The sequence below is a fragment of the Atractosteus spatula genome, chromosome 7, assembly GCF_055471065.1.
Source record: "Atractosteus spatula isolate fAtrSpa1 chromosome 7, fAtrSpa1.hap1, whole genome shotgun sequence".
NCBI classification, from domain to species: domain Eukaryota; kingdom Metazoa; phylum Chordata; class Actinopteri; order Semionotiformes; family Lepisosteidae; genus Atractosteus; species Atractosteus spatula.
In genome coordinates, this window is record NC_142712.1 from 40,803,581 (window position 1) to 40,828,020 (window position 24,440).

The window sequence follows — 24,440 nt, forward strand, 5'->3', positions numbered from 1 at the left end:
AATTTTTAATGTAGTGCTTATTATTTCCCTTGTTGGTGTGTGGTGGCCGTCTGAGCTGTAGCCCCTGATGTAGCTACAGTACATCACTACTATGTGAAGGGGCATAAACTAAAAACCCCAGGGCATTTCTCAAAGCCCCTTTTCCTCCTGTGCACCAACCCAGGTAAAAGCATATAGGCTTGGAAAAGCACTCTGACAGTATCCTACTTTCATCCTTGTTTACCTCCCAATTTGTCCTTTAAACACATCTAGACATGAGCACACACACACACACTTCCCTGAAAACAGCACTCGGACTCACAGCGTGCATAGGGAAGAGGACACTCTAAAGGATCTTTTTTATTTTGGTACAACAAGAATTTGTAACAAATGTAATGTAAAAACCAGAGGTATTTTAATTTTCTGTATTGTACTGTATGTGCATTAATTATTTATGAAAAAATGCTGGTCTTTGTTATACTGACAGATTTTTTTGTTCCAAAATCACACCACACAATGATACTGTACAATAGCAAACAGCACAGAGCACCTGATGGATATCATTCCCCAGCCTGAACTATTGGAAGTAGCCTGGCTACTGGCAGTTTGAACTGCACTTCAGCACCATATCAACTGCTGACATCTACGGGATAAAAGTCACTATTACAGATTCATGTCCTGCTATAAGATCTGTCAAACTCGCATTATCTTCAGAAATGATTTGAAAGGTCATTTGGTTTGAGCCGATTATAAATAATGTTCTTAAATCTAGAATGTTGCATATGATTTCACTATAAAATGACATAGTATTTCATGAATATTTGCCATTCACATGACCACAGGTTTTCTTAAAAAACATCAGCTATAGGAAGCAGTTAGAACTTTGATGTTCAGAGTACTGACTGCAATACGTCAGTAGTCACAAGTTATTGGGATTCCTCAGGTAGAGACACACAACTGTCCAAGAATTACCAGTGCTGGATGGACTTGGCCAGAGAATCACTGGTTTGCAGCACAATGACGCCCTCTTGCAACTTGCCAGCTGCCTGTGAGTTGAACATCACTCCTCCAATGGATGCTGACTCAGCTGAGGGCACTATGGGACTCAGTGTGAAGACCAGGCGTCGACATGGCTGTGCAATTTGGAAAAAAGAGCACCCTGTCTTCATTTCTCCATGCAGGTATGAGGTTGATAACAAACGATTAACATTTAGAAAATTCCCAATTTGGAATTTTGGAAGAAAATGGGCAATTTTAAAGCAAAACAGAAAAGCTGTTTATAATACAGAAAGCTGTTCTCAGAATTAAATTATTTCCTTTTCGCAATGATGCTGTACTGGCAGCACTTTGCTTTGAAATAGAACATTGCCTTTGTGCTTCCAGTGTCAAGCTTTTATAAAATAAATAATTTCCTAGACAAATCAAATGAAGCCTTGATTATATATGTTTTAATTGCTCAGCAGGGGGAAATCCAAAAGGAAAAAAATGACAAGGTGTCAAGATTATAATATAATTATATGAGTCTCTTCCTTTTTTCCAATTTATTGTGCTGAGATAATTATCTTTCAGTTGTGCTATTCCTTCTTTTCCAGCAAGCCTTTAATGAGTCATCCAGTTTTTTTTTCTCATTTTTAATTTGAATTTATTTTGTTTACTTTTAACCTGGTACATGTTTCAGAGAAAGGCTCTGTCCTCTAGCTTGTGACAGCATCTGTTTGTACTGCATTTCTGCCTTGCTTTGTGGCAGAATTTAAAAGCTTCCTCACTGCCTGGGCTTTGTGCTGGGTTTCTCTGCGACTCGGAGAAACGGAGAGGAGGCCACCAACTCTTCAGAAGGCGGCGAGATAACGTTACAGTGCTCAAAACTAAAAACTAAATCTGCATCAACCCTTTCTTTTCAGAACAGGGAAAGAGACCTTTAAATAAGCCATGACCAACTTACTCCTTTTCATTCATTTTAAAGATATGGTCTTAAAAACTTAAGAACATTTTTGATCTCTCTCTAATTATAGCACATTTGTACATTATACCAAATACACTCGAATCTTATGCTTTTGTAGTGTACTACATTGTATTTTGTACATTGTATATTGTATACATCTATGAAATTCACTGGGTGGTTTATGTCCTTTGCATATACACTGTTTTTAGTGTTGTCTAAGAGAGGGCAAAGGATTCTGATCTTTTACAAACTATTAGTTCAGACAGTGATGGGCAAGATCAACAGACCTTGATACCAGGTTTTCCATAGCTGGGAGGAAGAAGACTCATGGAAACAGAAAGCAGTCATGAAATCCCAGGTTTTTCATCCATGACTGGTGAACAGGTCAAGCATCCGATTCGAGTAGGACCTTGGTTCTAAAGGACACAAACACCAGGAAGCCATCCAGCTTAGTTTTATTTGCTAGGAGTAGTTTATAGATCGGAGAATTTCATCTGCCTATCTCTTGAAAGATTCTAGAGATTCACACCAATTATGATACTTCTGCAGCTGGAACGCCACATTCCCGTGTCATCTTTTCCTGAAGGATTCCTGCTAATTATAATTAGGGATGCCATTATGTCAGGGTTGCAACTGCTGAATTTGGGTATGTTAGTGTGAAAAACAGAAGAAACAGAGACATTATAAAGGGCTCTTCAGCCGCTGTCTGCAAGGAAGTTAAGTATTTTGAGTTCTGGTGCATGGGAATTGATAGCACAGACATGATGTGTGACTGAAAGGCAATACACTTCTCTCGGCCTTACAAACTCTCGACTGGATGGCGCTGCAGAACAGCAGTGCAGGCTCAATTTCATGGCAGATACATTGAAGTACCTCAAGTCAAAACGATGGAACACCCTGGGATAAAGCCCTTATGGTCTGGCATACCTGGCAAAACTTTCATTGCATTCATTGTGGATCTGTACTTGGCACATCCTGCCTGCTTGTTTTGCAAGGATTTGAGTCACAAGAACAGGGTGTTCAATTTTAGAACCTGGACCGGACAAGGACATCTTTATTCCCCTGACTACATGCCACTGGTCCCCAGTGCTTGGACACCTCTCCGGCTCTCGCCTGTGCTGGCACCACAGATGTAGTGAGGTTTTCCTGTCAGGGCCTGCCTGTGGCACCAGTCCCCTGCAGTGGAGAGAAATTTGCGTGGCATCTACAGACCTGCCAAGTGTTTTAGTTCAGTGTGGGTGGTTTCAGGAAGACAAGGTGTTGAGGACACAAATAGCAAAGTATGGAGTATTATCAGCCACTAAAGGTCACATCAGACTGTTAAATCAAAGCTAGATTTAAAACAGGTTTCTGTGCAATGTGGTCAATGTACTGTGTTTTACCTTTTAAATAGATTTGTCTTGAATTTGTTTTTTAAGCAACTCCAAAGAGAAAAATACCATTAGATAGAGAAATATTGGGTTTATCACTAGAAAAATGACCAAAAACAAATGTGCACTGGAAAAAGTAAATGAAGGATGTGTTACAGACAGGCATTTCTGTTATGTGCAGATTGTATGTTGGGTGTTTTTCTGAAAAATGTAAAGTAAAAACAATCCAAGATGTCAGTAAGCTGTAAGTGACAAGGCAGCTCAGTGCTCAATGTCTAAAACACCATGTCAGTGCAGCTTATTTAGCTGTGTTTAAATGACAGGTTCCCAGAATGAATGATGTTTCAACAGGATTTTTCTCCTTTGTTTACCTCATCTTTCATCTCTTAGCTGTGGGGAAACATATAATCAGTGGAACAGCAATTCCACCTGACAAATTTTTCCAACATCTGTCTTTTTCTGCCAGGTGTCTGTAACACTGCTTTACTGAGTATTTCTTTATTTTTATACCTGTCATGGAGAAATATTCAAAATATAATCCAGATTCCATGCTACCTGGGGTACAGTAGATCAATTTGAAAGAATTCTATATGGACACTAGTTTTGGATTTCCACTCGTTTATTCAATCGAAAGAAAATTACACATACACCACTGAGAAAAGAAAAACCATGTTTCTATTTCAGGCAATAATGAATAAGAGCAACAAATAAAACATTTTTCATATTTTTTCTTTGTTTCTTTCCCTAGTGGGTAAGCGCTTGTTAATGAATTCTGAGAGCAAAAGACAATAATATCCGAAGAACCTAAATCTGACTGGACACAAATTTAGGATCAAGACAAACCATGTTAAATAATTCAGTGCCTGGTAAAACTGCAGCAGAGCCCTGTGGTTTTTTTTTTTCAGAAAGCAGAACTTGATTTTCTACATCAAACTAAAAACTCACAGTACTTTGTGCAGCTCCCATCAATAGACAGAACTCTTATTCCTTGACCTCTGACAGGGCCAGCATGGCCAATCAGAGCCAAGGCCTCCATAATGGCATCTTGAAGCCTTTGGCAGTCTCTATGGCAACGCCTTTGGCCTAACACTGGGCTACAACCTTCGCCTACAATTAAAGACAAGTGTTTTACAAAGCAAGGACACAGCAGGGACTACCTGAGAAAGGACTCTCTGAATGTGAGTGGCATTGTATTTGAGAAATAAATATCCCATGGAATCTCTGCCTTCCTGGAGAAATGTCAAGCACTCAGGTCAATTAAAATGCAAAATATATGCAGTATATTTTAGATAAAACTGCATGAATGGTTTAATTGAATGTGTATGTCATGAAAACCACTATTGAAGAGAAAAATATTTTTTATTGCTTGTAGAATGGGACTATTGAAATTGATTAGATAGATGAAATTTTTGAACATTTAATGAAAAGAGCAGTATAAAGTGCCCTCCAGATTTACTCATGCCCCCGATGAAACAGGAATAACAAACATCAAATATCAGAAAGACTTACAGATTGAATATTATTTCTCTATTAAAAAATCTAAACTTGTTATACAATATTTGTAATAGCACTTCTCTGAGCAAAGTCATATTTGGAGCCAGATCTGGAAGGCACTGTGTCACGGCCACAAACAATCAGACACAAGCCTCCTCTAATTCCCACAAACGCAGACTCATTAATTAAACATCCAATCGGTCACCACCGCATCAGAGTACTTAAAGGCTCTTTTCCACCATCTCGGTGCTCAGTATTGGGTTTCCCACTGGAACGCCTTACTTTAGTGTTTCCTCGCCACCTGTCTGCTGTTTGATTTCTGAATCTACTCCACCTGCGCTTACCAAGACTCTGACTTTGGATACTCCCTTTTTGGTTAAGTACACCCGGCTTTCACCAAAACCTGTTCTTCAGGTTAAATCATTCACTGCATAGGCTTCAGCTTTAATCTTGGCTGCTGCACCATAACACACTGTTCACCATTGAAGGTTCTGATCAGACATTCATTCATGCACCAGAAGCATTTTAGGCAATGTAACAGAAAATCTATAAATACTGTAGCATGTAACAGAAATCTTTTCGTATGTCTGCTTGGCTCAGATTAGGCCCTGTGTGTGTCTGGGTACCTGCAATGCCGCAGCTTGGCATTCTGGGTGTTGAATGAGATGGCAGTTCAGCGCCTCAATGCCAACTGTTACCTTGGTGATCCCGAGGGCTGACCCGCGCTCTGTCCTCTGGCCTGTCCCTTCCATGCCACCTGATGAGGCAGAGAAGGCTGCTGTTACCACCCCCCAACCCCCCCCCCCAGGCTTTCCAACAAGCAAATGTGAGTGAAGATGGAATTTTTGTTTTGCTCAGGACAGAAGAGAAGGAGAAGAAAAAAAAGGGTCAATATTAGAAATTGTGCCAATTTGTGCTCTTGGAAGGAGTATTAGGATTATGAAGAAACTGTCAGTTTGTAATGGAAAGACCACAGCGTGGATCAGCCTTGGCAACTGCACTGAAAAGCACAATACAACACACTTAGCTTGAACAACAGACTACATAGCTTACTACCGACCTGGCAATATGTATCTTAGCTGGGCTTTCTGCCATAATTAATTAAATGTGGTAGGATCAGCGGCCTGAAAAAGACTAAAAACTATGTGAAAAGAATTATTTTAACCACCGCACTGGGCTCTGTTCCGAAAGCAGCCAACAGAAAAGGACTCGAAAGAAAATATTCATAAAGGGACGTGGTTATAATCTTCACTCTATGTTAGAGGTCATTGGCCAGCTGGGAATATTCCTTGCACTAAGACCAAAGTTATGTCCTGAACGCTACTGTGTGTGGTGTATTTCATTACATAGTGTATCTCATTAAAAAAATAACTTTTATTCTTATCAGAAAAAAAATCTTTGGTCTTGCACTCATTGTTAAATTGAGTTCTTAAAATTCTTCATAACCACGAGAAACCCTTGGGGTTTGTTAAATCGTGTCTGCCTAGAGTGCATTCTCTTTACATGGAGCTTAAATTATTCAGAAAGATTTACAAATGACTTTTTTTTGTTTAAGCCGTGGGGCATTATACCAGAGCCAGACACACACTGTTTTCTTGCCCGGTCTTTGTTTCTAGTACTATCCTACATGCATACATGTTCAGGTTTGTTAATTAAACCTCCAGAAGCATGGGACTCAAGCAAGCATGCTCTTGCTAAATCTGATCTGAAGCGATCGCAGTAACAGATTTCACTGTTTAAATCCAGAGGTCATTAACTAGTTGCTTCTTGGCTGATGTCCAGACGGCTACAGCACAGAAATGATTTACTGGGACATTTCATTCCAGATATATCCGAAGCCTGATGGCTTAAATTTCTGACATCTGTTCTTTCCATTAATAAAACTAAAACCAGGGTTGCTGAGGAATGGGATGTCTGTGTTGAGGACCATTGTCCCATGCATTCAAAATGCATTGCCGTATATAAATGAATGCAAGCACACTGTATTCATAGCCAAGTTCTGCCACACAGTGAAATCATTAATAACGTGAGCTAATCTCAGCCACCTCCACTAACAGATTGTTCACAGGAATCAAATGGCAGACTTAAAGTGACTTAAACTGAAATAGGGAAAAGATTATTGTAAATCCCTTGGAATTTAAATTAACCTTTTTCAGATGAGATAGAAACGCAGTACGGAAAAAAGGGGAGCTATATTTTATTTTGCATTGCACAACATGTCCCATATAATAAAATCGAAAATGCAAAAAAGACTCACCCATCTGTCTGACCGAGCTCCAACATGCAAAAACCTGGGCTAATGTGTCGTTCCAGGAACTTTTACCAGGATGTCAGTTATGGTGATGCTTGGCTGCAGGGGGTACTCGAGAAAGGAGACATTCTTTGCTTGGAACTTGTGAATTTATTAATCAAATTTTGCCCCCTGGTCCTCTATTTCTACCTCCCAGGCTCCACAGTCTTTGAACTAGCAGTTCACATGATGGGCCACTTGAGCATAGTCCTCCCCGAAACTGGTTGCTAGGTTACTAACATGAAAAAGACCAGGAGTTTCTGTCCTGAGGGCCTGGATCTCCTACTCTGTGCCTGGTGATGAACCAGTAGTTCTAAAGGCAGAACCACTCAGCATTCCTGCCTTACTGGTGGATGTTCTCTCTGTGTGGACACAAGGAAGAGTTCTGGGAAATTCCTTCGCATGAAGGTACCAGTTGATGTGCCATGTCAAATGAAGATAACTCTTCTCCCTCCTGCTGGAGCTGAGAAATGGCTCTCTTAACCTTTGCATGCCTGGAGTCTATCAGGTCTCCTTTCACTTTATAGGATTTTGCACTCCTGATTTCAGTGTTTCTCCCATTGACCTGACCCTTTAACCTACAGTATGTCCACTCCTCTGCCTCATTGACCTCTGGGCTTCCTCAGGAATTGTGTCACAGGGGGTGGAAGCTGGATGGCCAGGCCTAGCCCTTGAACAAAAACCTAGCTGGTACATGATTTGTTTGTGACTTATCTTATATGAAACGTCAGCGCTGTAGAGATAATGCCCAATGCAGTCTGTGATTCAGTGTGTCTTGCAGTCGTGGATGGAAGCTGATTGTAGCCATAAGAGGGTCTCCTGCAGTGGCTGCCCCTGTGAATTCCTCTACAAGGCTGTGAGTGTGAAACTACTGGCAGCCATGTCTAACCTCGACCTTGAAACCTTAGTTTGATCTTTTTCTACTAGGTTGTGGAGAGAATTTCACAAGGGGGCTGTTGGATGCCAGAGACAGGGAGCTATTGAATGTCCAGGGTGTAACTCTAAAAATAGTAAAGAGGTGACTCAGGTACAGGGAGATGTTGAGGTAGGTTCCTACTGTATCAGTACTGTTGATGCCATCAAGCTGAAAGTGAAGCAAGTTAGTAGCCACACATTGGCTTGGATCACAAACACCAGGACCCTCAGGTACCTTAAACAGGGAAAGAAAAAAATGGATGACAATTAATTTAATTTACTACCAAATTCCCTACCATGCTGCCAGCATACAGTACATATTTTGCTAATAACCACAAAGATTTGATAAACCTCTGTGATAGCAAATAATCCCCCAAAAACTCAGAAGAGAGGCAGATAGTAGAAAAGATAGGACACTTTTTGGCACATCTTAATTTGACCACTACTAGCTGGCTGAGCCCAAGCTCAAAATCTCACTGAGGTGCTCCTTGAAGCATCCCAGTGAGCCTGTGTGAACCTCTTCTCTGGGTAGTGTGTGCTCTTAATTTCCACCTGTGACCCTGTGTCTTATTTCATTGGTGATCTTAAAGTCTAAAGATTTCCTCATTATTCATGTGTTTTTATCTACTGTCTCAACATGCAGCAAACACTATAAGCAAGGAAGTCTGCCAGAAGTCTCCTCCTTTTTCATTCAAATTCCTGCACAAAATTAAATGGTTAATTCTTTACAAGCCGGATGTCTGCCTGTAACCCCAGCCTGCCAGCCCTGTACTCTGTCTTTCGTGTCTTTTTTTCTGTTTACAGAACAAATGAAGCAAAGGTCCTGTCAAATGTGCCTTTTGATCTTTAAATGCATTCTTGAGAGCTGCCAGGAGAGACAAACTGCTGGGGACTATTATGAATTATGGCAAATATATTATTCATAGGTTTCAAACGTGCAAAGGTGCAGAACAGGTTGTTACGATTAGTATGGCATTCTCAAAAATGAGATGGAATGTGTTTGTGTGCTAGTGGTTAATTGATACATCCAGCTGTTTCCTGAAGCTTCAACAACATATCTGGGCAGCTTGTTCAAACTCCCACTTCTTCTTATTCTTGGAACATTAGACTTCTAAATATGCCGGCTGCTATTTATCTGAAGAGCCACTATTATTAGCAGCAGTAACAACAGCAGCAGCCGAGCTAGTGGTCACGCAGATGCAAAGAGGCAGCAGGAGGAGCCGTGGTGCTGAAAGGGTTAACAGGTCCAGCCACTCCACTCCTGGCTGCGTTCGGAACGCCGCTGGGCTTCGCGAAACTCCCCAGGGAAAAAAACGACGTGACATCCCCTCGCAGCCAGGGAGGAAGCCGCCAGGCAAAAAGATGCCATCAAAGATTTTTTTTTTTAAAAAAAGCAGATAGGATCTGTTAACTAAAACACACAGCAGCCATCAGTGTGGAGCCTTGCAGGGTGGAACTCAGACAGACATCCCTGTAGAAAGGGATGCTGCTAGTGCAATCGCAGAAGCAATATTGATGATGATGATAATAATAATAATAATAATAATAATAATAATAATAATAATAAATCTGTTTCAAAGATCAATAATAATCTTCTTATGACAAATTCCTTCTCTGAAAAAGGATCTGAAAAATGAAAGTACATTACATGCAGAGAAGGGTTCACTTCATCCACCAGTTGCTGGTGTCCATTTGGCATTCAGTAGTCCCACCACAGAGGCCCGTGGCAGACTATATGTTCACGACCACCAACACCACATGCTGTTTAGCATGCTAGGTAGAAATCATGGATAGTGGTATTATGACTTCAGGATGGTGTCTGTGTCCAATGCACAAGATACAGAAAAGAAACAGTGCATAGTGTTATAAAGGACTGTGCTATAAACGAGATCAGTTAAACCACTAATTTAATACAACAGGGTGCATGGTGACTGTATTTGCATAACAGAATTCAAATGAAAAAACACTGTACAGAAATTCTTAGAAATTTCAGTGGAATCAGCTCTGAAAGTTAAGTCCAGTAATTGAAGCTAGGTCTATTGTGAGAACTACTGTATGTGATTTTACGAACCCTGTGTAGGTCTCCAGGCGAGGTCCGGTAGCTGAGGTATCCAAGGTAGGCGACGAGGTAGAGTGGTCGGTTATTCCAGGCAGGGTCAAGACCAGGTAGTACACAAGAAGAGAGGCAAACAAATCCGATAAGGGCGAGTGAGACAGTGAGAAATCCAAAACCAAAGAATTGACGTTGAGGAAGTCCAGACGAGGAAGAACAGGTACTAAGGAGGAAAGGGCGAGGTGAGCTCAGGAGGCGGAAGAGATCCTAATACTGAGCCATGTTACCGGGTGAACTGAGGGTTTAAATAGTGAAGGGAGGGGTGTGTAAGGGAATTTGGATAATGAGGGGTTAATCAAGACCAGCTGCAGCCGTAACATCTATCTGTGCCTTGCAAGGCACAGTGGACATTGCAACAAAAATGAACCTCTTTGGACTGTATGGTAGAGACACAATGTTAAGACACAATTACAGTACAGTGACATTTTGTTTTTGATTTTTACACAGGCTCTTCTGAGGGCACACCCTTTGGAATTGTCCAGGACCCCAAGATCAAGACCCAGTGCATTTTTCTCATTGAAAAGTCAGTACTGGCCTGAGAGATCTCCAAATCAGCGAGTGCTCTGTTCAAATTCTAGGGCCTAGAGAAACGGCAGCTGGGATGTCGGATTCCATTTGTCCTGTTTATTAATAGTTGTCACATGAGGGAAGGAGGAAGGTTGCTCTCACCTTTAGCTCTGCCATGATTCAATTACTGTAGCTGTTTTGGTAAGTCATGTTGTTTGACAAGGCTGCCATTCATGCTGTGCACAAACACCTTCTCCCAGCTTCTGCTTAGAACAGCACACCATTCCCTAACTCAGCCAGCTCGCTCAGATCACGGTGAATACAATAACTCCTCAAAATGTCAGACACATCAAATGTGATTTGCACAGCAGGGCTCCAAATGTCCCTTTATTAATTTAAGAAAATATGCCTCTGGTTGTTAGGCTGTGTGCTGTGACATTGCTGGTATTAACAACAGATAAAGGATGTTGTTTTCTTTCCTTATTGTTTGGCCTGATCCCACAGTACTGTCTGCGAAACACACATATTGCATATTCCGGAGTATGTGTTTAACAACCATACTGCTAAGTTACAACTTCTAATTACATTTGTCACCCTAGTTTTCCAGTGGCTGGTAACTGTGACTGAAATTAATTACTTGTCACTGTGAATGAGTGTAACTGTAATGTAGACGCTCACTGTAGTGTACATATGTCTATAGAAAAGGAGAATACGTGTGTATATACAGTACACTACACAAAGAAAGATACGAACAGTCATTTTTAAAATATTGTTGTCATTTGTATCACTTACAATATAGTGTAAATGCTGCTATTTATTTTTGCCGTTTTTTGTTATTTCTCCATCTATTTATTTTTAACATTTCTTGCAGTAGTGATCAGGTGTTGCAACACAGGACCTCAATAAAAGAAGTGTTGAGGTTGTTGCAGAGGTGGTGTATGAAGGCATGCCAATAGCCTGTGAGCCCACAGGTTTGTCTAGATGAAAAAAAATCCAGTACAGGGCAGCAGGGCTCTTCACCTGGTGTGTTGATTCAGCCCAGTTTAGTTCTTTCTAGAGCTGAATTCACATTGGTACATTGGCCTGCCTCTTACAGGTTAATGGATTGGGATAGCTTTACCAGAATGTGTTTATTAGTTCATGTTCAGTATTGTTTACTGCCTAAATGCATTACATAGTATGCTTTTCAAATCCACATCTGCATTTGTGCCCAGGGCTGGTCCAATACCTTCTTTTCATAATACATTTTTTGTTCATATTATTATCCCTTACTTTCTGCCCAAGGAGCAAAATTCCGTACAGCGTGGGGGACAGAGAACGTCATTCTGTATTGGTATCTCTGCGTTGCTCAAACACACACAGCAGTAACCTGCTCGTGTTCACAATCATACCCAGAGGAGGGATTACATTACACAACAATATGAGTTTGACCCCAGAGTCAGACCAATGAAGGGATCTACAAAAAAAAAGCCTATTTCTGCACAGCTCACATCCAAATATAATACCACTTCCATTTTATTGATTTGCAATAATACAGCAGCATACTGAAAAAAACAATAAAAGGCAATTCTTTTTTTAAATATAACTTCACTGCTGGAGTGGCTTCTGAGACCCTTTATTTATTTATTTTTTCAATTCCTTCAGAGCAGAGCTGTTTTAAAGAAAGCTAATGATATTTTAAATCTTTTTTTAAAAAATACGGTCACTTCCTCAAAAAGCCTTTTGAAGTGAGGACAGATTCTGAAACAACTTTACTGTGACTTATCTTCCATAATTCAAAGGATATACAGCTGCACCGACATGACATTTAGCAGTCTGAATAATTTAATAATTGGGTATTTTACCCTTAACCTTCTACTTCAGGAATATAACCAACAAAAACTTTAAGCCTGAACTAAATCAGAAGGGAAACATCACTTGCTATTTTGCTTGAAAAGCAAGCAAACGGTATTTACCTTGGTCAGGAAATAGGACACACATTTCCATTCTCTCTCTGTTGTCTGTGCTACTCCAGGGCAGAATATTTCATTTCTCTTATACAGGCTTGGAACCTCTTATAGGCACTTCCTGTATTACTAGCAGCAAGTGCTGTGACATTGAGTCTGAGCCTAGCTTCCTGCAGGACTCTCATTCCATTGGCTGTTTCAGAAGAGCATTACAAAGCCAAATAGCCATAGGCTAGATCTCTCAGTCACTCTAGTCCTGTGATTCACTTCTAATCATTTGTTTTTTGGGTGTCAAAACACTTGTCACACTGATCTAGTGCAGCTTACAGACTCATTTATTTTCACCTCTTTTAAAGAGTTTTAACCACTTTTCATTAAAAAACCCTAAAGTAATTTAATTAAATTGAAACACAATTGTCTGGAAAAGTATTTGACATCTTGTATAATATCAGGAATTTCCATTTGCGGAGCAACAATTTACTTAAAGACTCCACTAGTGCTTTCTATTGTTGGATCATCTCTGGCTTTTTATAATACAGTTTAGGCTGAGTGAGAAGTAATCAATATTGTCATTAAGCATCTTTAATTCACATTAATGAGAATCATGACAAATGACCACATGAGCAAACCTCTATACATGAACAACCAATATGAGGTGTTTTGTGCCCCAAATCCATTACAGCTATCAATCAAATCTAACTGACTCACTGTCATTAACATCACCTGTTAAATATACAATAGCTAACGGGCTACACTTTGCACTACAAAATTCAGATCTGTCGCGGTTAACAGCTAATATTTCAGGAGTAGATTACCATAGAATTGTAACCCCAAACCCCTGAGTAAAAGGTTGCAAAACATGAAAGAGTTTCACAGCAATGTGTGTAAAATAAATATATTTAAATATTTAACTACAATTACAATCATCAATTTCCCTTTGGGATCAATAAAGTCTTATCTATCTACACTATCTAATGGTAAAATATTAAAACAGAGCACTCAGGGTATCTCCTATAAATGTGGTAATGATCTGGCACATTGCTTGTTATTGGGAGAAGCCTGGTCAGCGTTTTCTTTTCTGGTTCTCCAACAGAGGGAACCGCCGACACAGTCTCCCCCCTGGAGCAGCTTTTCTAAATGCAGTGTGACCTGTGCCAGAGGAGGACTGCTAAAGGGTTAACTGTCCCTTAAGTGCTTTGTAAGCATACTGTCGACTTCACTGGATCCAGAGCAGCCTGAGGGTCACTGTGCCCTACTGCACAGGTCACCTTGTCTCACAGCCCTTACTACTTATCACTGAGAACAAAAAAAGACAACGTGCAGACACTCATGCAGACAGCACGACAGAAGTTACAGTATCACAACTGTTGCCCTACTATTAGGACACATGTCACAGTATCACTGCTGTTGCCCTGCCATCAGGAAACCAGTCACAGTATCACAGCTGTTGTCCTACTGTCAGGAAACCAGTCACAGTATCAGAGCTGTTGTTCTACTGTCAGGAAACCAGTCACAGTGTCACTGCCTTACATCGGTGACAGAACAACAATGCTAATTCTAATAAATGCTCTGCATTTATTATAAGGCACAAACCTTAGGTGAATGACTGCAGTTTTTCACTTCTCACTTAAAGCCATTGTATGAAATTCAGGCATCGCAGTGCGAGCACAAAATCGACTCAGAGAGCAAGGGGTTTGAAAGAGAGTTCCCTTCCAAGGACAGGAGAGAGAACATCCGTCCTTAACTGATCAGAACAGCATGTCTGTTTGTGCTTCTGACCATGTTTATTCTATTTGCCAAAACAGCAAGAAACACAGAATGGGAAAGAATAGAAATAGAGGGGAAAAACATATGAAAAAGGATAAATCACAATAAATCACTGCTGCCTCAGGTCCTGCAGGTCTGTCTGCTGTGAGACCTTGAGACCTGTCCTAGGCTGTAATGAGGTGTCCATGTCTGTGCCAGTATGACAATCCTCTGACACGAGGCCTTTATTTATAGCCTGGCTGACCTTGTTTCCCAGAGCTACACAACTGAGCTTCATTCTCCCTCTGTCCTGGCATTTGCTTTTCAACGTTTACAAACCCCCAAAGCACTAAACTTCCTATTCCAACATAACTCCTGCAAACTGATCGCGCAAATCACTCCTTAGACTTCAGTTTTCTACAACGTGTGACAGAAACAATCAGGAAGGAATTCATGGATACATTTTGACTAGGGAGGGAGAGCACGCAAACTCCACACAGAAGACATAACAGGCTGGAATCAAACTCAGGATTCAAGCATTGTGAGGCAGCCGTGCTGAAATCTACACCGTCCTGCCACCAACAACCTGACACCCCAAGAAAAAAAGTATATCAGCCTAGTTATTGGTGGGAGTTGCTCCAATCTAGAAAACTGCATCTGCAGGAATTTGGCAGAAGTCATAGCATTTCTGTACCAAGCTCCATTAATATCACATAATAAAAGCTGTGAAAGTGTTTTTTAAAATTAGTTTTTAGGTTAAGTTTGGGATGGGGAATTTTGTGGAATACATTAAAAGACAAAAAATACAGGTTCTAAAAAAATAGATCTGGTTTTGTAAGAATAAAATGGCGTCCATGAAGGACCTTGATTGCAACTAAAACGTTACTTGTTTTTTAGCAGCCTGGCACAGTGTGTCGTTCAGTAGGCGGCATGGCTGGGGTGCAGGCAGGAGTATCTCACACATGAAAGGGGTTGATTTGGTAGTTTTGTGTGAAGTGATCTCTCAGTGTGGGCCAGCCTTATGACTGTTGTCGAACAGTCTTTGTTCCACCTTCAAGCCCTCTCTCTCCCACTCGACAGGAAGGCCTCTCTGAAGTCTGGGCCTTCACCAACAGTCTTCTTCCACTCGGTGACATTTCACTACAGAACAAACACCTCGTGTGGGCAGAGAGGAGGAAACTTACTCACACAAATGATTATGACAGTTCAGCCTCTGCACAGGCTCCCTTAGAAAAAAAATAATGGTGAATTTATCCTAATATTTACACACAGCTACAGCACTTTTACTGTAGTTTTGTCATTCCTAGGGGGTATTAATGCACAGTGAAGTGCGAAGCGGTGTTTGAAAAACTGGAAAACATACTGTAGCAAACACAAGGTTAAACCCATACAGTATGTGGAAAGGGTGGGCATACCACGGTGCATTCATCAAAGTACTTCCATAAATTCACACAAAATTTATATTTCATATTGATTTCTTAGAAGAAAGGTTTTTTAATTAAAAAAAAACATTCCCACTCTGAGAAGCTTCTATTTTCAGAGAGTGGGTATGGTGTAGGTGGGGGAGTTGTTGTACGGGAGAGCTGTCCAGCTGGAAGAAGCAAAGATAACCCATACGCTGACTTGTACAGTACATAGAGATATCCATGTAGGAATCTGTAGTGGGACAATCTCCGTGTGTTCAGGGCAGATTCATTTTCTTCAGGCAAAAACTGAGCAATTGTAAAGATAAGTCCATTATTCTCAGTTCTCATAATGAAACATAAACGACCCTTCAACTGTATTTATAAGCCCTCGAAGCTATATTTGCACAGAAATAAAGTGACTGCCTTCTAAGTATAGCTACTAATCAGTCTATCTATGTGTCTTAAAAGGAACACCTTTCAGGGCAATAGTGGCTTTTTAAGAGCAAGCAGTCATTATGAGCTATGAGAATTAATATTAATCGGCTCTCAATGTTTCACGACTCTAGAAAGAAGAACCATTTAAACAGACTTTTAAAGTTGGACAAGGCCCAAATAGTACTGCAACTGTGATGTGTGTATATAAAGTTAGAATTATGAGGTACAGTACATACAAATGATTTGCCCCTATAGGGGCACATCAGGCATAGTATACCTAATTTTATCCAGCGAAATTGGTGTGTTGATGTATCACAAGCATCTTAATTAAATAAGACTAAGTTTAATGAAACTAATTTCATTAATCCATAATTGTCTATCTGTGTGCTGCAATCCTGCCCTTTTAATCTCTACAGTAAGGAGAACGGTAAAGGGTGAGGAAGTTTGGAAGCTAAAAAAACAATACAACTGGAATCAGTTATTCTGACACTTGGAAATGAGGAGCCTGGAATATGCATGCTGTGGCTCCAAACATCGTCTGTCAGCCTGGTGCAACAGTAATAATTAAAGCTTCTGGACAGACATATCCTCTCACAAGGTGAATGCAGTGAATCATTATTTACTGCAATGTTTTCCCCCTCATAACTACTTCCCACATGTAGTATTTTCTAGTGATGCGCACACAGACCATAAAGCAATTTTTTTTTTATTATCGTCTGTGCGCATCTAACTGCAGGTGATGTGGTGAAAAAGCCCAGTCGCGCAGAGATTGACTGGCTCCGTGCCTCTGTCACAGCACCGGGGACGAGAACACTGCCTGGCAGAAATGAAAGCCATAACCTTAGATTTATTGCTGCCGCAAAGGAAGGGGGTTTTTGATGAATCTGCTGGTGTCATTTTTATAACCTTTTAATAATAATAAAAACCAATAATGGAAATCCACGCAGCCTACATCTTGGATAACATTCTAAAGAATCAGAAAGCACTGGCATTCTGAATGGCACCCACACACAGTGTGCAGCTCCAATGGGAATTACTGAATGTAAAACTTCAACAAGGTCTGTTTGCAAAGCCGTTTTTGCTAATGATTTAAATTTCACCTTACTCCTTCTTTAAGCACCTGTCCTTTAAAACTATGTGTCAAGCTGCTCTGTACATCACACACTCTGCTCTTGAAAAGAGTGTTTTACCATTTTCCTGTCCCTTCCAACTCACTTCCTCGACACAATATTTTCCCTCAGGACAGTACTTATGAATTTAACCTTTAGAACAATGTGATTATGTTAATAAAACTCTGTATTGTGTCACAGTTAGCCTGCCTATTTGAAAAGCAGCCAGGGACTGTCTACGAAGGCAAATTTATCGTACAAGGCTAAGAAGGGTACAGTGGTTACAGAAAAGGGCTTTGCTGACAGGAGGTTCTGAGTTCAAGACCTGGCTGTGCCACTGACAAGAAATGTTTCACCCTGATCCCATCACTGGACCTGTGCATTATCTATGCTTCAGATGGAAAATAAGTAAAGATCAAGAAAAGTAAGCACTCTCCATGTTCAGAGATTCACGGCGCGCCGCTTAGCGAAATGCCAGAAGCTGTTCAGGATGTCTGCCAGTGGCACCAGAGCCATGCTCCTCATGCACAGGCAGTGAGGTACAACTCCCAGCTCCATTTTTCATTGGGACCAAACAAAGCACAACTTCTTGGAACATGGCAATATAACTGACCACCTCAACCCACTTCAACCAAACAGTCCAGACGTTTAAACTGACCAGAAAATGAAGAAACTATTAAAAAGTGGAGCATTTCTCCTACTGCCACCGGCAGGCCCTGCTGCGAATAGATACTTGTGTACTGAATTGTGACTGCACAAAGCACGACCTAAGGATTGGGTACTGTTCTCTTCATAAGAGCCTATGAAAAAAGACTAGTGTGCCTTGGCCATTGTCAACTTAAAGACACTTTGCTGCTGAATGCAGAAAATGGTTTGTGTCTCAGACGCCCCCGTGTTGAGGTGTTTTACCTGCATTAATGGAGGTGTCTGAAGACATCACTGACTTTCTTCTTGAGTGCAAAGCTCTGTGGCGTGCAAAGGACCGCTGTCACTTCAATCGCCAAAAACGCCTGTGTGAGCGGGCCTGAAGCAGACAGCCTTTCTAGACAAGCAGTCAGGCCTGGCGCTGTCAGGGAGCCAGCGTGCGTTATTTAACATTGAGAGGGAGCGCTACCACCACAGATCACTCAGACAAGGGCGGATCCTCTCTGACACTTAACTTTAGCAAAGCTACAAGGCACCTTGTGCAGTTTTCGTATTATGGCACACAGACCATACATTTCATTTAATTTGTTATGTTTATACCACATTTGCATGACATAGCTAAGCTAAGTAAAGCTTGCATTTGTACTTGTGTTCTCTAAGACTCTGAAAACACAGTCCAAAGCCATTCAGGGTAGTGACGGCAATCAATGGGGCGAAACAGTGGCAGCCCCTGCGCAGGAGGTTTCGTGCTGTTTGTCTTTGACCTTAATTTGAAAGCCTGAGTGATAATATTAAGATCAAGAGCAGCAGCAAGGCCCAGCCACTCTCTTTAAAACAAACAAGCAGTTGCCATAAAGCACTGGGGCATGCCGAACTGCTCCCTATTCCTTAACGAACAACAGCTGTTAACCTCATAACAACCTGGATTGAAAAAGGGAAGGAGAGAATACTTGGCTACAAAAGTATAAATTACAAGATGTTTAATTTAAAAGCACCCCCATTGATTAGGCATTTGTGCAAGTGGCCCAGATATTTATACTGTATATAAAACAGGAACAAGTAATAGGTTTATTTCATGCTGAAAAGAGAAGAAAGAAAACACAACATTTCGGCCGTGGAGTCTTCTTCAGAAACATTGTGTTTTCTTTCTTCTCTTTTCAGTATGGAAAAAAACTATTACTTGTTCCTTTGCAGCCTACGCATGCTGATGCAGCTACCCACCTGTATAAAACATATATACGGTAGCTCTCTTGGGTTTACGTGGGTAGGCACCCTTGCCACTGCCGCCTCAGGTCGGCCCCCCACTGCTGGGGACTCGAACCCGGGCCTCCGGTGTCACTCAACAGGGACCCAACCAGTTGAGCTAAAGGGAAATTTCCCATCAGCCCAAGGGCTGCAGTCCCTGCTATTCACAGGGAAGTGCAGTGATGTCACCGCGCTGGTAAGCCGGCTCACACAACCTGTAATGTCAGCCGTATGGGTTACAATACTGTATATTACTTCTCCTTTAGCTTTTGTGCTAAGAATTGCTCAGTAAGAACCATACAGCTACTGCAGCTTTTAATGCCATGGCTGGTACTTATTGTTTGAGCTCCAGCAATCACAGATTCCAAACTACACAGCATTATGCAGCAAGGAAAGCTGTTATCCAAACTGTTTCAGGTGTCAAGGCAGCTATTGCCAGTAATGTTAAACTGCCCTTGGAAAAAACAGGGCCAGATCTATAATGCAATGATTTTCTTACAAACTACAACACTTGGTTTGTTCACTAACGCAAACGACTGTACAAGGCAGACAACAAAACTGGTTCAGGCTTCTCTTACCATCCATTTCTGACATATATTGTTATTTTCTTACTCGTACGATTTTCTTTTCCAAAGCTTGTCATGTCTGTGGTGCTGTAGCTGCAGTACCAAAGAAAATTGCCCAGAGGGCGCTGTTCTCCACTGACAAACCATCACACTCTCAAACCGCGTTTCCTAGTCGATGCAGCTGACAGGAGCAACAAACGCAGAGGAGGCTGTATAAAACGGCACAGATACCCCATTCCTCTGACAGTCTCTGTCAGACTGCACCTATCAATTCCCTTGAAAGAAACAGCAGACTAAGCCATGTTTAAAGGCAATCGATAGCTCAATTTCGTTCATTATCAGCAGTGCCCTGTTTTTCAGTCAGCAGACTGAATTGAAGAACTGTGATATTTATAATCATTGGCTACACATATTTTTAAAAGCAATTCTTCTGACACCAACAGCAGACTTGTTCCCTCTTTTAATGAATCCCGTTCAAAATGTAATTTCAGAGGAAGCATGTATCTCCAGAACTGGACAGGCATGACACACTAGCTGTTTATTTTTAGCATCTTGACATGAGAGGCCCTACCAGGTTATCAACAATCGCGCTGCCTGTTAACTCAGGAGTGGCAGGATGCAAAAGAAGTCTGCGGAAAAGCTCCTGTGTCACATCCAAGCAAGGTGCTGAAGCGAGGTCACAAGTAGCTGTTTTTTTATCCATTTTTTAAGAAAAAATAAAGTGTTTGTTATAGTTTCTCTTACATAATGTCAAACATTTTTTTTAAATTTGTGCCAAAAGTTTTCTAAAAACATTTCTGGTGAGAGTGTGTTTATTGTTTACTAGACTTTATACAGGAATGAGGAGAGAAAATTATACAGAAAAATGATATACTCTCCAAATCAGTTCACTGCTCTCAATACATCTGTTCTCTCTCTTATATTATTACCTTGCACAGCAATAAGAAGGTATGCGCAGTATAAATAGACAACTTCTGGAAATCCTGCCCCTGCCCATTTTAACAGCCTTAGAAAAGCTCCTGGCTCATTACACTCTCCCGTTCAGAGCAGCACACAGCACAGACACAGAGAAGCCCCCCCTGGATAGACAGCTGTTTGGCCTTTGTGGTCGCCTATTGTTTGCAATGATCAGGCAGCTTCACAGGTTTACAGACTGTTCTGCTTTATTCCTACGGACAAAAAATACAAAAACCTTCTGGTTCAGGGATGGATGAGCAAAACAGAGAGAAGAAAAAGATTAGAAAAATGTTATTCAGCTGCTCTAAAAAGCTTTTCTGTGGGTTTCCAGCACTGGTCCTGGAAACTCATTTCAGCTGCATTCAGAATGGCTCAGCCTTCCACCAGCTGAAGATTTTCAGCATTGCCATGGAAACCTCCTGGCAGAAACTGCGTGCTTTGCTGCTCTGTACCTGCCGAAAAGAAACCTTTGCATTTTCTCAGGAAAAAGACCCAAATAGCAGTGCATGGTACTGTACAGCCCATTGGATGCTCTTTATACGGCCAAATTAAGCATTCCCAAATAAAACAAAGGACAAATACCCACCCATAAACAAGGGAAATTATTTTAAATGCAGGGAAGATGGGCAGCCAGATCTGACTGCTGAGAGCAGACAGAGTGAAAGAAGTCTTTATGTAACACAAGCATTGACACACAATTTCTAATCAGATTGACCAGGCAAAGGGGTCACTTTGCACTGTACATTAGAGCTACATGTAAATTCCTGACACTCCAGCAGGTCCCAGCTCCCTCATACCTCATCTGTACAGCAAATCTATTACACCCAGCTTGGCCTCACAAAGGAGAAGACAGAATAGAAAATGAAACGGCTCATCTTTCAGCCACTTTTCCGAAGTGCTGTTTTGTGAAAGCTGGCATGTGTGTTCCCTAGCCAGCTGTCTGTTTAGTGCTGGAAGCTCTTTGTGAAACTGTCCTCAGCTTCACACACCCCTAATGTGGAACAGCAGGTCATTAATAATTTGTTATTGTTCTCAAGCAGAGAACCTCCTCTTATCAGCTGCTCTGGGCCTGTGAACCCTACTGCAAACTCAGTGCAAGGAGTGCCAAACTCAAGAGTCACTGAACAGGCCTGAGCGGAGCAGGAGACCGCCACCAGCAGTTCAGCTTTACCTTACAAAAGTGCTTCCTTTTTCCAGGCCAATTTTATTTCTTACCTGCACTAAATCGCACTCAAGGGTGGAAACGTCCAAGAAGTGTGTACCAGTTCTTTAACGGGACTGATTTGCATTTCTTTTTTCTTGAAGTGCGGAGGTAGGCCCGCAGAGCAGTGACACAGGAACAGCCTAACAAGTATCGCTGATGAACGAGCGACACCGCTCCTCGGCCTGTCTCTAAAGACCCTAATCAATCTCGCCAAAGTATGTTTGAAGAGCTCGCTACATTTTTTTTTCAGCTGGGCTTGTGTTTTCTTGTCTTAAGGATGGAGTGATGAAAGTGCTTGGAGACAAGCGAGAGGAGGCTTAAAAAAGACTTTTCACTATTACGCAACTGTTCATCCGTTTTCATGTTTCAAAGTGCGCCCTTAACCATCACAGACACAACCTCTACAGAAGCAACCTGAGATTCAGTGCACTGATGACAGCTTAGAAAACATAAAACCTGTGTAAATATTATATGGGTCTCTTGAAACTTAAAGTGTCCCATTTGAAAACCTTTCCTTCTCAAGCACGGATAATCTAGATAACAATTTTGCCCATTTCATTCCCTTAAAAATGGACCATAACAATGCACACTGAATGTGACTCATTGATCCAAAATAGGACTTAGGTTTGATTTTTGGGAAAAAAAATGGAGTAAAAAGATTAATTGGGGGGCGGCACAGTGGTTAACACTGCTGCCTAGTGGAGCTGGGGCCCTGGGTTCAGTTCTGGACCTGGGGTGCTATTTGTATGTTCTCCCTATTTTCACGTGACATTCCTCCATGTGTTCTGGTTTCCTCCCACAGTCCAAATACATACTGGTAGATTAAAAGGCTTCTGGGAAAACTGGCTCTGGTGTGAGTGTGTGAATGTGTCTGTGTGCCCTGTGATGGACTGGCGTCCCGTCCAGGGGGTACCCTGCCTTGTGCCTGTTGCTTGCCATGATAGGCTCCAGATCCCCCACGACCCTGTAATGGTGAAGACATTAGAAGATGAATGGAAGGATGGATTCATGGTACTTTATGAAATGAAATGGGAGGGTTGTTTAAGAGAATCCAAGTGCCTCTGGTTCAAAACTTATTCACAGCTTCTGGGAACAGAGGAGCTCCTAAGGAGTGTCCCTTGGACCACTGCTCCATGATATGAGAAAGTTTAGTTTTTCCCAATGTCTGAAAATTGCCATCCCTCTTGCATGAGCACACTAGCTCTATAGATACATATACATAATATATATGAAGGAACTATGCAAGAAGCAACTTAATATTTGCAGTTGAAATGTGTTTTTCTCAAGGGAATGCTAGACCCTTAACAATTTAAGAAGCTGAAAGAAAAACAACACCAAAAAGCAGAATAAATTTCCATTTAATGGGCCTATATAGAGTTATCTCTTAAGGATATCACTTTGATCTCCACTCCGGTTTCTGCTGTCTCCAGGTACCAACATGCAGTGATAACTTTTGACGCACAGAGGATGAAAGCACTGTCAACGGTATAGAAAAGTCTCCACAGTGCAAACACTCTTCACACACACGTGCGAGCACACACAACGCATCGCCATACAGTAGATAAAGAAGATCTACTCAATTTGTTGAGACTGGCAGTCACATTTCAATTTGTTGTCTGCCCCTCTCAAGAGGAATTTACACAGAAGGAAGTAAAATTTGAATTTAATCATTTCCAATAACTGTGTGATAATAAAGACAGTTACATCACAGGACACTCATGCTCAAGATTTTCAATTATGATGCTGCATGGTTGATGCAATACCAAAAGTCACCTTGAAAAGAAGCATCTGTCAGAGCAATGGATACTAAAATTGCATGTTTCTTTGTTTCACTGCATTCAGAACTAGGGAGTAACCTACTGTACACCTCCTTCCACATGCACACTAGAAGGTATTGATGAGGGTTTGTACATGCATGTAACAGATTGCTCCAAGCATGACTGGATAACGCCAAGCACATCTGAACCACAAGGCCGATAAAGTTGTCAAGGGAAACAAGTCAGGCTTACCGGCATTCTTCACTCTCTCACAGCCCAGCTCCTCCCCTAGGTGTCAGAATCATTATTCTCTTTGTTCTGTAACCTCTGGATGCTCCTGGCAGATGCACCTTCCCTCTTTCTCTTCTTCCCTTCTCTCGCTGCTCCTGACTCGGGCCTGCAGAGGGGTTTGTAGGTCTAGAGGAGGGGGGGGGGGCTGCAACAACAGGGAGAAGGAGCAAAACCCTTCAACACTGCCAAAGACCCCAGAGCCCTTCACAGCAAATTCCAGCAGCCAAACCCAGCAAACATACATCGCAGCACAGACAGGCCTCTGAAGGAGCTAATAACCCCCTTAGAGGACATATATCAAGACTATTCTCATCAACTTGAGGAGCAGGTTTATTAAACTTTTGCAAAGTTGCTCTTTCTGCAGTGATTTTGAACCTTCTAATGTTGCTGAAGGCTACCAAGTCCCATGGATTGTATAGAAGCTTCAACCCACCCTCCAGTTGTACATTAGAAATCTGTAATGTTACTGTATCACCTTACCTCTGCCTGGTGGATATCTGTCAATAAATAATGGGACCTGTAA

At 41.5% G+C, this 24,440-nt stretch overlaps 1 protein-coding gene across 1 annotated transcript in view; it reads right to left on the reverse strand.

Annotated features, from left to right (window-relative positions):
• Positions 1-24,062, reverse strand: part of LOC148830999 (uncharacterized) — a 41,127-nt gene extending 17,065 nt beyond the window's left edge. The window contains exons 1-6 of the mRNA XM_088922237.1: positions 23,879-24,062; positions 10,062-10,092; positions 9,639-9,809; positions 5,412-8,225; positions 2,209-2,337; positions 952-1,112 (exon numbers count right to left, since the gene is read on the reverse strand). The gene's annotated coding sequence lies outside the window, so the exon portion shown is untranslated. The remainder of the gene's footprint in view (positions 1-951; positions 1,113-2,208; positions 2,338-5,411; positions 8,226-9,638; positions 9,810-10,061; positions 10,093-23,878) is intronic.
• Positions 24,063-24,440: the final 378 nt, after the last annotated feature.